Genomic DNA, 13,619 nt, shown 5'->3' with positions numbered 1-13,619 from the left:
CTTCCTTCTGTTAGGCAATGGGGGGCCACCGAATGTTCTTGAGCAGCGGCATGCCGCGGAAGTAGCTCTGCTTCTGACCGACTCGCTCCTGTGACAACAATGGGATATACAGGCTTGGGATTTCAGGGACGGGGGCGACGGGGAGGCCGTAGCAGGGGCCCAAGTGGAAGACGAGGCGCGCCCGGAATCGAGGGCATAGGGGGTAAGGCAAGCAGGACGACAGTGGGGAAGAGAAGGGGCAAGGAGGGGAGGCGTGGGAGGAGGCCTTCCAGAAGCAGCCCCGGGCCCCCGGAGACCCCAGGGCCCCACCATGTCGCCGACACCAGGAAGAACCCGGCAGCCAAGGGCCCCCAAGCCCCCTCCGGTGCCCTGAAGGACTCGGATCCAACCGGGTGCTCCGGCTCAGGGCTGCTGACCGGCTTCCGGGCGCCTCCGCCTCTTGGCGCTGGCAGCTCCCGGGCACCGGTGACCTGGTGGGCCCGCAGGAGGGAGCGCGTTGCGCGGCACCTCGTCTGGGGCTCAGCACAGGCCGGGGCTCCCCTCCCACCAGGGCCCCAAGCCCCCAGGAGCTCTTCTCCTGCCGCCGCCCGTTGTTAACGGAGACACCGGTGGAAAACTAGCGTCAGAGCACAGTTCCCATGTGATGACGACCCCTTCCATCCAGGGGCGGGGACGCCCCACAAATGAGCCTCCAAGAGGAGCGCAGTCCACACTGAGCAACACGGTGGTGCACTCACGGCACCAAGCCCGGCAGCGGGACGTGCCCCAGGGCCGACGGGCCGCTTCCTGACCCTCCCAAGACACGGCTAATGGGTTTCTTTTCTTTTTTTTTTTTTTTAAGATTTTTATTTATTTATTCATGAGAGACACAGAGAGAGAGAAAGAGAGGCAGAGACCCAGGCAGAGGGGGAAGCAGGCTCCATGCAGGGAGCCCGACGCAGGACTCGATCCTGGGACTCCGGGATCACGGCCCAGGCCAAAGGCCGCACTAAAACCCTGAGCCACCCAGGGGTCCCCCCCCGCCCCCCCCACCCCCGCCACTAATGGGTTTCTTTATCCAAACAGCCTCACGTCCTTTTCCATCCTGGACACCTCCAGACACACCTCGTCCCCCCTGCCCCCCCAGGCTTGTGCAGATCTATCTGGAAACACGCTCCTGACACGGTGCCTAGTTGGCGACAGGTGCCGAGGGGGGTGGAGGGAAGGTCTGTGTGTTGGAGGAACAGGAGGAGGACGACGGGGGACGTGGGGGACATGCACAGAGCCTGGAAACCTCCTCTGACCTGACTCTCTGCGGCCTGTTCTCTGAGCTCAGGTGGAGACCGTAGAAGGGTCTTCAAACCTCCAAGTGCCCCCCCCCCCCGCCACCCCACGTCCTCGCAGCACATCCTCGACACTCCAGCCACACGTACCAACTCTGGCTGCATTCTAGAAGCCCACAGAGTACCGGCCTGGATACTGAGCGCCGACATCGTTCTGTCGTGGAAAGCTCCGCCATCCCCAGCCTTGCACCACGAGGGAAGAACAGAGGGGTCACAGTGAGCACCCCAAGTCTGCCGGGCAGCGAGCATGGCTGCTTCCCTGGGCGTCTGAAGAAGCCTCGCGCTCCCTTGCGTAAACACATCCCCACGACACTGAGGGGCACATCTCAGCAGGCACCTAGAGGCTCAGGGCACCAGCGGCGTCTTCCAGACTGAGTCCCTTGAGGCCACACAAGCTCACAAGTCAGAGGAGGGGACAAAGAGCGAGAACATTTCGTCCTTCTGTAAAAACAGCAGACAAGCCCCGCCGGCTGCATGGCCCCCACACGGGCGGCACGGAAAGGACTTACTTTGCTCACGGGGTTTTCTTCAGCGGAGCATCCCTGCTACTCAAGGGAGGGACTCACAGGTGTCATAAAAGAGACATGGGGCAAGTCTCAGAAGGGCATCGGAGTCTCTCTGCTCCCTAGCTCCTAATTTATGCACACGCGGTGATACACCTGCTTCCTCCCTCCCTTGTCCGTCCGTCCGTCCCTCCTGCTGCCTCCCTCAGCATGTGCCCCGCCACACCTGCACTGCCTGCACCCCTTAACCGTTGCTGCTCCGGGGTGCAGATGCCCCTGGAGGTTGGCGAGGGCAGTCAGCTAGGGAGCTCTCACACCCAGACACACACACACACACACACACACACACACACACGATGCCTGAGACTGCAGAGCTGGCACTTGGTGACCCCCTGATGGAGTGGCGCCCCCAAAGCCCCTGGGCCCTGGCCCTGCTGCCCTGAGGCCCGCTCCCCTGCCTGGACCTCCGTCCCCACTTACCTTGATGTCGGCCCCTCCTGTCCTTCCTGGCCCCGCACATGGCAACAGCATCCACCCGGCGGCCCTCGGATTCCTGGTCCGCAGGCAGGAGGGGATGGGGCGCAGGGGGCGGAGCTGGAACCCACAGCCACACCCTGGGAGGTGCTGAGGGCCAGGAAAGCGGGGCAGGGTCACCTGCGTTGGTCTCCGCTCTTGGCCCCGGGATGAAGCCGGAGCGTCCACAGAACTGTCCCCAGCACCTGTGGAGCTCCAGACACGGCCTGGAGCAGCGAGGTCACCTCGGGGCAGGGGCGGTGGGTGTTTGACAGTAATCAGCCAACGTGTTCAAGTCACCTCTCCCAGCAGCCCCCCGGAGGGCGCGGGGAAATGTGACACTAAAGTGGTTTGGTTCTGTTTTTTGTTTTTTGTTTTTTTTTTAATTTAGGTGAAATCCACTTAACATTACATCAACTATTTTAAAGTGTACTACGATCCGGGGGCGTTCAGTGCCTTCACAGTGCTGTGCAGACACCACCTCTGTCTCGTTCCAGAACATTCTTATCAGGCCAGAAGGAAGCCCCCACCGGTCAGCAGTCGGTCCCCGGCCCCCCCGGCCGCCGCTGGCCTGCGGCTGTCTGCACGATCCCCGGCCCCGGACACCTCGCGCCACGTGCACCCTGCTGTGTCTGGCTCCGTTCCTGGAGCACGTTTCCAGGTCCATCCGTGCAGCAGGACGTCGTCAGGGCTTCATTCACAGTAGAAGAATACAGGCTCGCTTTTTCTCACCCCAGAGCTGCGGCTTTTTAAAAAGCATCGAGGCAAAGCAAGAAAGGACGATGCCGGGTCACCCACAGCCGCCCTCACACCTTCGTTTCCCCGAAGGGGCAGGAGGAGTGAGAACCCAAGCGACGGGGCTGGGAGGGGGTGGGAGGGGGCGGCCAGGCTGGCGGTGGGGGAGGCTGGGAGGGCGGGCGTGCGGGGCACCCGGGGCACGTCCCTGCCGCGCTGACCTTCACCGCCTCCGGCCAGCGGGTCCCAGCGGCCCGGAGTGGGCCAGGACGTGCTGGAGAGCAGAAGGGGGCCGCCCGAGTCATCCCAGCCCTTCCCAGCCGAGAGCACTCGGGTCTTGGCTGAGCCAGAGAAGCCAGAAAACCTGCAGCCCTGACCCTGGTCCCTGTCCCCAGCTGTGCAGGGCAAAGGGGTAACCCTTCATCGCGGCTCCCTATCCCTCCTCGCAAGAGTTGGTGCGTGGGCAATACCAGGGGTTCCACGTCTGGGGAGAATTCCCAGGGCCTGGGAGTTTGGAGGGGAAAGCAGTCCCTTCCTTGCCACGTGCCCATCTGAAAAGTTCTCGATCCCAGACGAAGGCCCCAGCCCAGCCGTTTCCACCGCAGATCCACAGGCTTGTCCGTGGCACGGACCAGGTGCTGCACACATCGCAAATATCACCTGCCCTGGTCATGATTTCTACATTTAGGTGCTCCTTAGGCCGCCACTACGTCCTGTTAAGTAATGCATTCAAAAAGGAACACATTCAAAAACAAAACAAAAGCCAAAAAGTGGAAACAACCCAAATACCTATCAATCAGTCAATGAACAGATGAACAAAGTATGGTCTATCCATGCACTGGGATGTCATTCAGACATAAAAATGAAGTTCTGGCACCTGCCACCCCATGGATGAACCTCGAAATCATTATTCCAGGTGAAAGAACCCAGTCACGAAAGACCACATTTCTATAGAATATTCAGAATAGGCAACACGTCCATGGAGAAAGGTTGGTGGCTACCCGGAGAAGGGGAACAGCGGATGTCTGCTCAACGGGCTCAGGTGGAGGCGCCGAGGTGAAGAGGTGAAGGTGCTGAATGCCCCTGAGCTGTACACTTTATTTATTTTTTTTTGTACACTTTAAAATGGTTCCTTTTAGGGGCACCTGGGTGGTTCAGGGTCTTGGGATCAAGCCCCGTGTAGGGCTTCCTGCTCAGTGGGGAGCCTACTTCTCCCTCTGCCCCTCCCCCTGCTCACACATGCCTCCCTCCCTCCCTCCCTCCCAATCTCTCTCTCTCTCATAAATAAATAAAATCTTTTAAAAAGTAAAATGAGGGGCAGCCCGGGTGGCTCAGTGGTTTAGCGCTGCCTTCAGCCCAGGGTGTGATCCTGGAGATCAAGTCCCACATCAGGCTCCCTACATGGAGCCTGCTTCTCCCTCTGCCTATGTCTCTGCCTCTCTCTCTCTCTCTCTCTCTCTCTGTCTCTCATGAATAAATAAATAAAATCTTTAAAAAAAAAAAAGTAAAATAAAATGGTTCCTTTTATAAGAACTTCTCAACAAAAAAGCATATACAACAATGCTTTGATCATTATATTTTAATACTATAACCCTAGGATATGTCTTTTATGGATTTAAGACTATTTTGCCAAAAAAAAAAAAATAAGACTATTTTGCCAAGAAAGTGTCCATTGTCTTCACCAGATGACAAAGGGCTCCTTGGCACAAAAGGACTGCAGTGCCCTGGACCGGCGCTCTCCGTGGCCCACTCTTCCTACTGTTTTCACCTGGACAGGCCCAGTCCTGCCTCCTGCCCCTTGCAGGCCCATCTGGCATTGTGTTCAACAGCCGTGGGCAAAACCCCAGCGTGCCCCTCATCACCACTTGGTCTTTCCTCGTGTCAGGACTCCCCGATCTCCAGGAGTCATCTGTAAAAATGTGGATATCGATCGGAGGAAAGGTGAAGGTCAGCAGGGTAACCAGGGTGAGTCTGCAGACAGGCGAGGCTGGACCAGGCGACAGGCAGAGGGTAGTGGAGCTTCGGGGGGCACAGGCCACAGAATGTCAAAGAGGGGACAGACAGAGGACCCAAGGGTGCACAGGCCACCCTGCTGTGATTTCCAGGTGTGTCCAAGGCCAGCTTGCCTTCCTGAGCAGGGAGTATCGTGTCACTCTGCCCCAGGAGGTGCTTTCTGTCCCCCCTCCACTGCCCCTGGACAGGTGCAGAGTGCCCTGGCTCCTCTCCCGAGCCCACCCAGTGATGGGCCTACCTCCACCCCACTCCCATCTGAGAGCACAGCCCCTTCCACCACTGGATGCACGCGCTGGCCGACTGTTCTTGACTTGAGCCCTCGAGTCCCTGTCTGCCCCCTGTCCCTCTGCAGCCCCGGGGAGTGTTACACGCCGCCCCTCCACCACACAACATGCTGGTGCTTTATAAGCCATGACTGCTTATAGGACTGCTTGGTCCTTCGGACAAGTCTGCGCCATGGCACTATTACAGGTGGAGAAATGACCACTCAGCCTGGAGCGTCCCATGTAGAGCTATTAAAACGACGGTGCCGGACCCCCTCTAGGGCACATGTCTTCTCCGTGTATGTCCACGGGTTGGCTGTCCAGGAGCAGGGCAGTGGGGCCCCGGGGCAGGCATATGCTCGGCTTCCATAGATTCTGCTAAACAGTTTTCCAAAGTGGTTGTTCCGGTTTACACGCCTGCCAGCCACGCAGGAGCGTCCCCATGGTCCCACGTCTTCACCAGCCCATGGAATCACCAATCTGCTCGCGCCAGTTATCCTACATGGTTAGAGCAGTGTCTCCGTCTGCATTTCTCTGACGATGACTGAGGCACTCTGTGAAGTACTTGTTCAAGTCTCTTACTCGTTTTCCCGTGACCCCTTTGTCAGTCACATGGACCACAAATGCCTCCTGCTTTGTTCTTACGTCCGGTCTGCACGCTCTTAATGGCAACTTTCGATGAACAGGAGCCCTTGGTTTTACTCTAACCCCATGTGTCCATCTTCTCCTTTATGGTTAGTACTTTCCATATCATGAAAATATTCCAGATATTCTTCTAAATTATCTTCTAGAAAATAGAATTGATTTCCATGCACGGTGTGAGGTAGGGGTCAAGATTCCCATTTTTATTCAGATGGTTATCCAAATGGACCCAGCACCATTGATGGCAAAGATCATCATGCCACCTCTTTGGGCCACTTTTGTCTCATATCATATGTTGTTTGCCCATATATGCTGAGTCTGTTTCTGGGTTCTCCATTCTGTTTATTGGTCTGTTAGTCTAACCTTTAAAAAAAAAAAAAAGATTTTATTTATTTATTTACTTAGTTACTTACTTTAATTTTAGAGAGAGACAGAGAGAGTGCATGAGCAGGGGGAGGGGCAGACAGAGAGAGAATCCCAAGCAGACTCTGTGCTGATGTGGGTCTCAATCCACCACCCTGAGATCATGACCTGAGCTGAAATCAAGAGTTGGACCCTTAACCGACTGAGCCACCCAGCCACCCCTGTTTGTCTAGCCATCTGTTCAAATTTTTTTAACCTCCCCTGATAACTCTAACATGCAGCCAGGGTTGAGAACCAATGATCGAGGACCTTGCAGTTTAGGGTAACAGGCTTGAGTGCGAGTCTAAATGCAAGTAAGTAGATGCCCAATAAGGGATTTACAGAGAAAAATAGATTAAATTTGAGACGTGGGAAGAGCGACGCCAGAAGCACGGAGTGGGTGGGGAATGCCCAGATCAACCCATCCTGCTCCCAACTCCTTCTCTTCTCGCCTCTCCAGACCTCCCAGATCCACCAAAGCCAAAGTGAAAAGAAGCACCAACAAAGGCAAGAAGGAGAGTTTCCTGCCCGGGTCACCAGCCACGCTTACGGAAATCTGATCCCTCCTGCAACCAGTTTATTCTCGAGTTGCCATGGCACTTCCTGTAATTAATGGCTAGGTTTTAATTAAACATTGATTAGCCACTAATTAGTCTAATGATTAGTCCTGGGGAGGAGACGGGGCTGTCAGACCCCATCAAGGAGGAGGGGGGCAGATAATGAAAGATTATGGCTTAGGTGGAAATGCTCTATCCTCCCTCCCTCCAGGCCAAATGTTTTCTATGATTTTGGTCTATTATAAACGATGCTTTCAATGTGAATTTTTCTAATCGGTTTGAGTCTGATGAAGTCCCAGGCGACTGGTGCAAGGAAGATTGAATCTATTCCCCTTTTCATCAGATTTCAGCCTCTTAATGCAGCTAAAGAGCCTTTCCTCACTTACAGAGGAATTAGTTTCTGTCTCCACAATGAAGTCATCCTGGGCTGAGCCTGTCCCCCTCCCATGTCCTTTGTGGGGGCCCAGACCTTGCCAAGGACTTCTGAGATATGAGTGTAGCAGGGCCTTTCCCCCAGAGCAGATTTTGCAAGCACCTGATGCCCCGTGTCACCCTTCCCTCATTCCCCGACCCTCGGCCCTCAACCAAAAAGAGAGGTTGGGTGGCTGCATGTGGACCCAGCCCAGCCTGAACGGCATTTAAAGTTGCCCTGTAAGAAGTTGACTGTGCGGTAAATCTTCACAGGAGGAGACATGGTGTGATGATCTGGTTAATCATCCCTGGTGTACCTTTTGTAAGTTTGGGTTTATACCCAACAATACAAAACTCCTGTAAAGCCCTGTGCTGAACACAAAGCTCAGGAGAGAAGAAATGCATGAAACCTGAAATCCAGAAAGCCTTGGGGATCAGGGAAAGACGCCCATTACCGAGGAGGCAGGTCCTGACGAGCAAGACTCGCCAGCCTTGAAGAATCTCAGCATTGACCTGTGCCTCTCAGGGCCAGAGAAAGCCTGAGAAAGACTTGGAAACCAACAGAGGGACACCCGGGTGGCTCGGCGGTTGAGCGTCTGCCTTCGGCTCAGGTCATGATCCTGGGGTTCCGGGATCGAGTCCCACATCAGGCTCCCCACGGGAGCCTGCTTCTTCCCTGCCTGTGTCTCTGCCTTTCTCTCTGGGTCTCTCATGAATAAATAATAAAAAGAAAAGAAAAGAAAAGACAGAAAGAAAAGAACAGAAAAGAAAAGAAAAGAAAAGAAAAGAAAAAAGAAAAGAACTCGTGCTCCTTTTTAAAAAAAATTGTAATAAAATACACATAACACACAATTTAGGATTTAACCACGTATGAGGGCACAGTTCAGTGGCACCAAGTACACTCATGTTGTTGTGCAGCCGCCACCGCCATCCACCCACATTCTTGTCTTTCCAAAGTGAGACCCCTCTGTCCTTCCCCACCACCACCTCCCCCAGCCCCAGCACCCACCCCCACCCCCACCTCGTACTTTCTGTCTCTATGAGTTTTTCGACTTGGCTCTGGGGATCATGTATAAGTGGAATCTTACAATATTTGTCCTTGTGCAATTGGATTATTTCGCTCCACGTGATAATTTTAAGGCCCATCCACGTTGTAGCAGGTGTGAGAATTCCCTTCCTTTTCAAGGCTGAGTAATATTCCATTGTGTGGACGTTCCCCTTCGTGTCTGCATCCATTGACGGACTCCTGGGTTCCTCCACCTTTAGGCTGCTGTGGGGAACATTCACACTTCTCCACCTGGTGCATACATTTAGTCACTCGTGTCTTCAGGTAAAAGATCAGGTGAGATGGGGCTCTGCAAGCCTCCAGTTCTCTGCTTTACTCTCTTTAATCAGCAAATACACCCAAGACTTGTTTTGGCTCCCGAGACACCATCCGCCTTCTTACATCTCCTTTTATCGAATTTTCTCATTATTTCCCGATAGCTTTTGCCACACAAGTGCGAGGGACACGTTCTGCACAGACGTTTTCATTCCACCGACACTTGCCTCAAGCTGGTGGTAGGAGGCCTCTTCCCTGGGAAGGGGGCCCGGAGCAGAGCCCAGAGGGAGCCCACTACGGACTTGGTTCCAGGTTCCAGGACCGGGGGATCATGACCTGAGCCAAAGGCAGATGCTCAACCATCTGAGCCACCCAGGCGGCCCTGGGCCTCTCTTTGCTCAGTTGTAAATTGGGCGCCACCCCTTCTGGTTCTGGTAGGCTTCGGTCACTCTTTGACAACCCTTACACCAAAAAAGGTCATGCAGAAGCCACATGTGGGGCCTTGGGGGAGTGCCGTGTTTGAGGCATGGCATTCGTGAATTCTGTGGCTTTCGATCCCAGGTTCCAGAAGCAGGAGTGAAAGGGAGCTCTCTCTAGGAGGAGGGCCACGGGGGTCTGGCAGTGCAGGACAGTGTCCTGAACTGTCACTGACGCCTCCTCCAGGTGCTTCTGTCATCATGGAACTCTGAGTGGCCACCAACGGTAACATAGGTAGTTGGTACCCAGCCTCACAGGAGCCACTTTCCTGATGGTCTGACATTAATCCCCACAAGAGCTTTATTGTGCTCACTTTAAAAGTCAGGAAATCTGGGGCACTGAGCTGTCATGCACTGTGCCCAAGCCCAAAGTCCTATGGTAGAGAGAGCGAGCTGGTCCCAGAGCCGGGTGTCTAGTGGGGCCTGCCCTTCCCACCGCACCCCCACAGCATGCCGGTGGGGCCGGATGTCTGGTTCTGGCCAAAGGAAGAGGATCGGAAGACCATGCTGTCACTTCCAGACAGAGGCGGCCACGTCCCCGATGGATCGTCCCTACATGGCCTCCACAGCCAGAGGAGTCCCTCTTGGGGAAGGTGTCAACACTGGACATCGTGCGAGCAAAAATAAGCATGCGGTATGTGAGGTGAGCGGTGAGCCTGGCGGCCAGCAGGACTGACCGGTGCATCTCCCCACCCAGTCAAGGCCATGTTCTGGTGGCCTCACTGAGTGAGGGGGCAGGAGAGCTATTGGAGACAGGAGAGCACCCTCACGGCATGCGCCGTGGTCATGTCTGCTCATAATGGACGAGGCCAGCCGACGATCTAGCCCGTGCTGGGCTGCTGCGGGGTGGGCCTGCTCGGCCTCCAGGGTGGGCCCCGCAAAGGTCGGGCCTGGAGCTGGCAGTACAGAAAGGGACAACGCGCAGGGCCGCATTGCGGGCTGGCGACCTTTACCTGATAGGCTGAAGAGGGGCCAGCGGGCCCGGGGGTGAAGCGAGGCCCAGACATGCAACCCAACCAGAGGCTTGTGACTCCTGAGTGACTACTCATTCCAGCCTTAAAGGCAGGTGGGCACAGTCAAATGGAGCGGGCACACCAGGTAGAAGGCACAGGTGCGCAATGATGTGGGGCACCAGGAAGCACACAAGGGGCCAGGACTAGGGGGCGCAGCAGAACCTGACCCCATAGACCAGCGGGTGGAAGCGCAGGCTGTGCTGGGTGTGAGCAGGAGAGGGGCCCGAGCAGGTTCCCGCCCCAAGTATACCCCCTTAGCAGCACCGGGAGTCTGGCTAGGTGGCTGGGGGCACAGGAACAGGTGTACCCGGCGGTCCTACTTGGCACCCAAGTCCAGACGAGATGGAAAGCACCCCACGGTGAAGGGGTTGGCAGCAGGCACAGGCCCAACACCGGACGCCCAAAGGAAACGAGGTCGGATCTAAGACTCAGCTTCAAAGTGTTGGCACAGCAGCAGCACTTCCAGCCGAGGCACAGAGATGCGGGGACGTTCGAAATCCAGCTTCCTCTCAAAAAGACCCGAGATGAGGCCAAGGTCAGTCTGCCACATCTGCAATATTTAACGAGAACAAAAAAGCAGCGCCGTCAGTCCGGGAAGGGACACCTCCGAGATCACTCAGCGCCCAGCCCGAGCTCGGGGAGGGAAGGACCACTTCTCACCGGGGGCAACGGAAGCCTTCCTGGAGGAGCGACGTTTGAGTGGGGTTCTGAAGGATGTGTAGGAGGATTTCCGAGAGTGGAAACATCCAGGCACGTGCCTCACACAGAAGTCCTGGGCCAAGGGATGGGGAGGGCGAAGCCCAAATAGTGACGGTGAGAGGGGACAGCACAGCCCCACCAGGAATTCACTCAGTCATTCAACAATCATCAGTCGGCTGCCCGGGTCTGGGTTCATGACACTGAGACTACAGACTGAGCCGAGTGGGGGGTAACAAGGCTGAGCGTCTCCAGGGCAGGAGGGGGCTGAACATGAAGCCAGACTGCAAAGAGCCCTCTGGCAGGCAACTGCTGGGGACACCAGACACGGGGTGAGCTGAGGTCAAACTGCGCTCGTGTGAATTATTTTTTACATCCACCTGTAGCCGATGGAGGTCCCATGATCCACGCATGGCTGACCATTGCTCATGACCATCCTGCCTTTGGGGTGCAGCTCTGGCTGGACGGTGGGCTCTCCCCGTGTGTTCAGGCCCGTGGCCCCCCCCCGCCCCCGCCTCCCTCGCAGGACTGCCGCACACACATCCCATCAGATGCAGACTGGGGGAATCGACGGGGTTAGGTCACAGGGGCCAGCAGCCTTCCTCCGACCCAAAGGGATATGGGCAGGCACTGCCTGCTGACTTGCATTTTAAGGATAAAGAGGCAGCTGTCCCCTTGGCCAGAAGGCATTTAGGGATTTTCATCTCTTCGTCGGGGGGAGTAAAGGCCTGTCTCAGCCGCTGCATGGTTCAATGCAGTCTCACAGGGAAGCGGCCTCCTTCGGGGACCCAGGTCACAGTTGGGACTCACCACGGCCGGCCACTCGCCATGCGATGTGTCCAGCCAGCTCTGCAAGTTGAAATGCTCCAGAGGCTCCAGATCCCCAGTCCTGGTGATGAGGACCAGGTGGGCGGGGGAGGCGTCCGCTGCCCGGCACCCAGGCCCCGCTGCCAGAGACACACAGATGCTCTAGCCCCCAGGCGCCTCTTCAGCCTGGGGCTGAAGCCCTAGACACAGGCACACATGCACCCCGTTATCTTGCCGCACCCACTGAAATTTGTCAGCAGCCAGAGGGCTAAGGCCCCTTCCGGGGTGTTCATGTTCTTCTGCAAAGGACTCTCCCACGGGCACGCCTGTGCCCCTTGCCCTGCAGAAGAGCGGCGGCTTGGAGGCCAGCCCCTTGGGCTGCTCATTTATCCCAGGAGCTGGGGCAGTCGGCTCCCGGAGGTCCTCCTGGCGGGAAGGGGAGGAAGGAAGGTGGCCCTCTCCGGCTCTGTGCTGCAGGACCCAGCTGCTCCCCGCACGTTCACTGCCCTCTCAGCCCATCGGGAGGGCCAGCGGGCCTGTGTGGAGCAGGTGGGGCCTCCCCGGGGAACGTGGGGGACCAAGGGCCAGCCCACACCCACAGGCTGCCTTCTCCCGCCCAGCCCCGGAGCCCCCACCCCCGCCCCCCCAGGAACAAAAAGGACACTCCTGAGAACAATTCCTGCTGAGACAGCTGGGCCGGCCACATTGGGCACCTGGAAATGGCTTCTGTCTCGGTGGCATCCAGGGAGCCGGTTCCGAGGACGCTGACAGGCCACGGTGTGTCCTCTGGGTGGGGAAGAGGCCCAGCCCTAGTCACCAGCCCCACAGGTCAGAGACGGGGTGCAGATTCCCCCTGCGGCCAGGGAGGAAGCCCATGCACAACCCGGAACCTCGGGAGAGCCAGGCCTTGCTCGGTCACTGGTCACTGGGCTTCCTGCTGTGAACACCCCCAGCCCCTGGGGAGACACAGGGCACGTCGGCAATAGAAGCCGTAATGTCACCACAGGTGCCTCTGAGCGCTGTGAAGGGAAAACAGGATGCTGTGGTAGGAGGTGACGGCCGAGGGTGGAGACGCGTCAGCATCTGCGAGCGGTCGGGAGGAGTGAGCAGGGGACAGCGGAGCTGACACCCGAAGGTGGGAGGGCGCACCCACCAGGCGTCGGCAGAGCCCCGGGAGGCCGGCTGCGCACCTGCACACACATGTGGACACACACAGAGTTGTGCACACACACACAGAGGGGTACACACTCTCATGGATGCGCACATACATATACACACGCACACACAGATGCAGACGTGCGTAAACCAATATACACACGCACATGCACACACACAACAAAGACATGCATATGCACATGGATGGACAGTCGTGTCTGGTACATATACAAACATATACACACGCACACAGGTGTGCACATTCACAGACATATATGCACATGCATGTGGGTACACAAACAGAAATACACGTGCATATACATACGCATGCACATATAGATACGCACACAGTTCACAATATATATGTGCAAATGTATATAACGTGCAAATGTGTGCACACGTGTGTGTGCGCAGATATACATGTGTGTGCATATACGTGTGTGCACACATCTACACGCTCCAACACACACATGCATATGCCTGCATACACACTGTACATACACTCTTGCAGGGGGATTTTTTACAGGGATTTGCCTCCACACCAGGACTGTGGGAGCCCGTAAGCTGTCCCTGAGGAGGGCGAGGTCCACAGGGCAGGTGGCCGGCAGGTGAGACGTGAAAGGGGGTGGAGAGTATGACCCCCGGCGTGAGCTGGAACCTGCAGGAATAGCCACTGCGGCTATTAACCTTCCCCTTAGAAATGACCCACCCATTACCTGCTGGGGGCTGAGACCTGCGTGCAGCTTAGAAAGTTTCACGACTGTACGATGTCTGATATAGGTACCTTCAG

The 13,619-nt window shown here is 56.5% G+C and overlaps 1 long non-coding RNA gene across 1 annotated transcript; it reads right to left on the bottom strand.

The window, feature by feature from the left end:
• Window positions 1–8,408: 8,408 nt before the first annotated feature.
• Window positions 8,409–11,954, bottom strand: LOC140595963 (uncharacterized). The gene is made up of 3 exons (XR_011997975.1): window positions 11,678–11,954; window positions 10,832–10,943; window positions 8,409–10,721 (listed from the first exon to the last, which is right to left on the bottom strand). It is a non-coding gene; the product is annotated as an uncharacterized lncRNA (long non-coding RNA).
• Window positions 11,955–13,619: the final 1,665 nt, after the last annotated feature.

The sequence above is a fragment of the Vulpes vulpes genome, chromosome 2 (genome assembly GCF_048418805.1).
Source record: "Vulpes vulpes isolate BD-2025 chromosome 2, VulVul3, whole genome shotgun sequence".
NCBI classification, from domain to species: domain Eukaryota; kingdom Metazoa; phylum Chordata; class Mammalia; order Carnivora; family Canidae; genus Vulpes; species Vulpes vulpes.
Note: the sequence above shows the minus strand (reverse complement) of the source record. Positions and strands in the feature narration are given on the sequence as shown.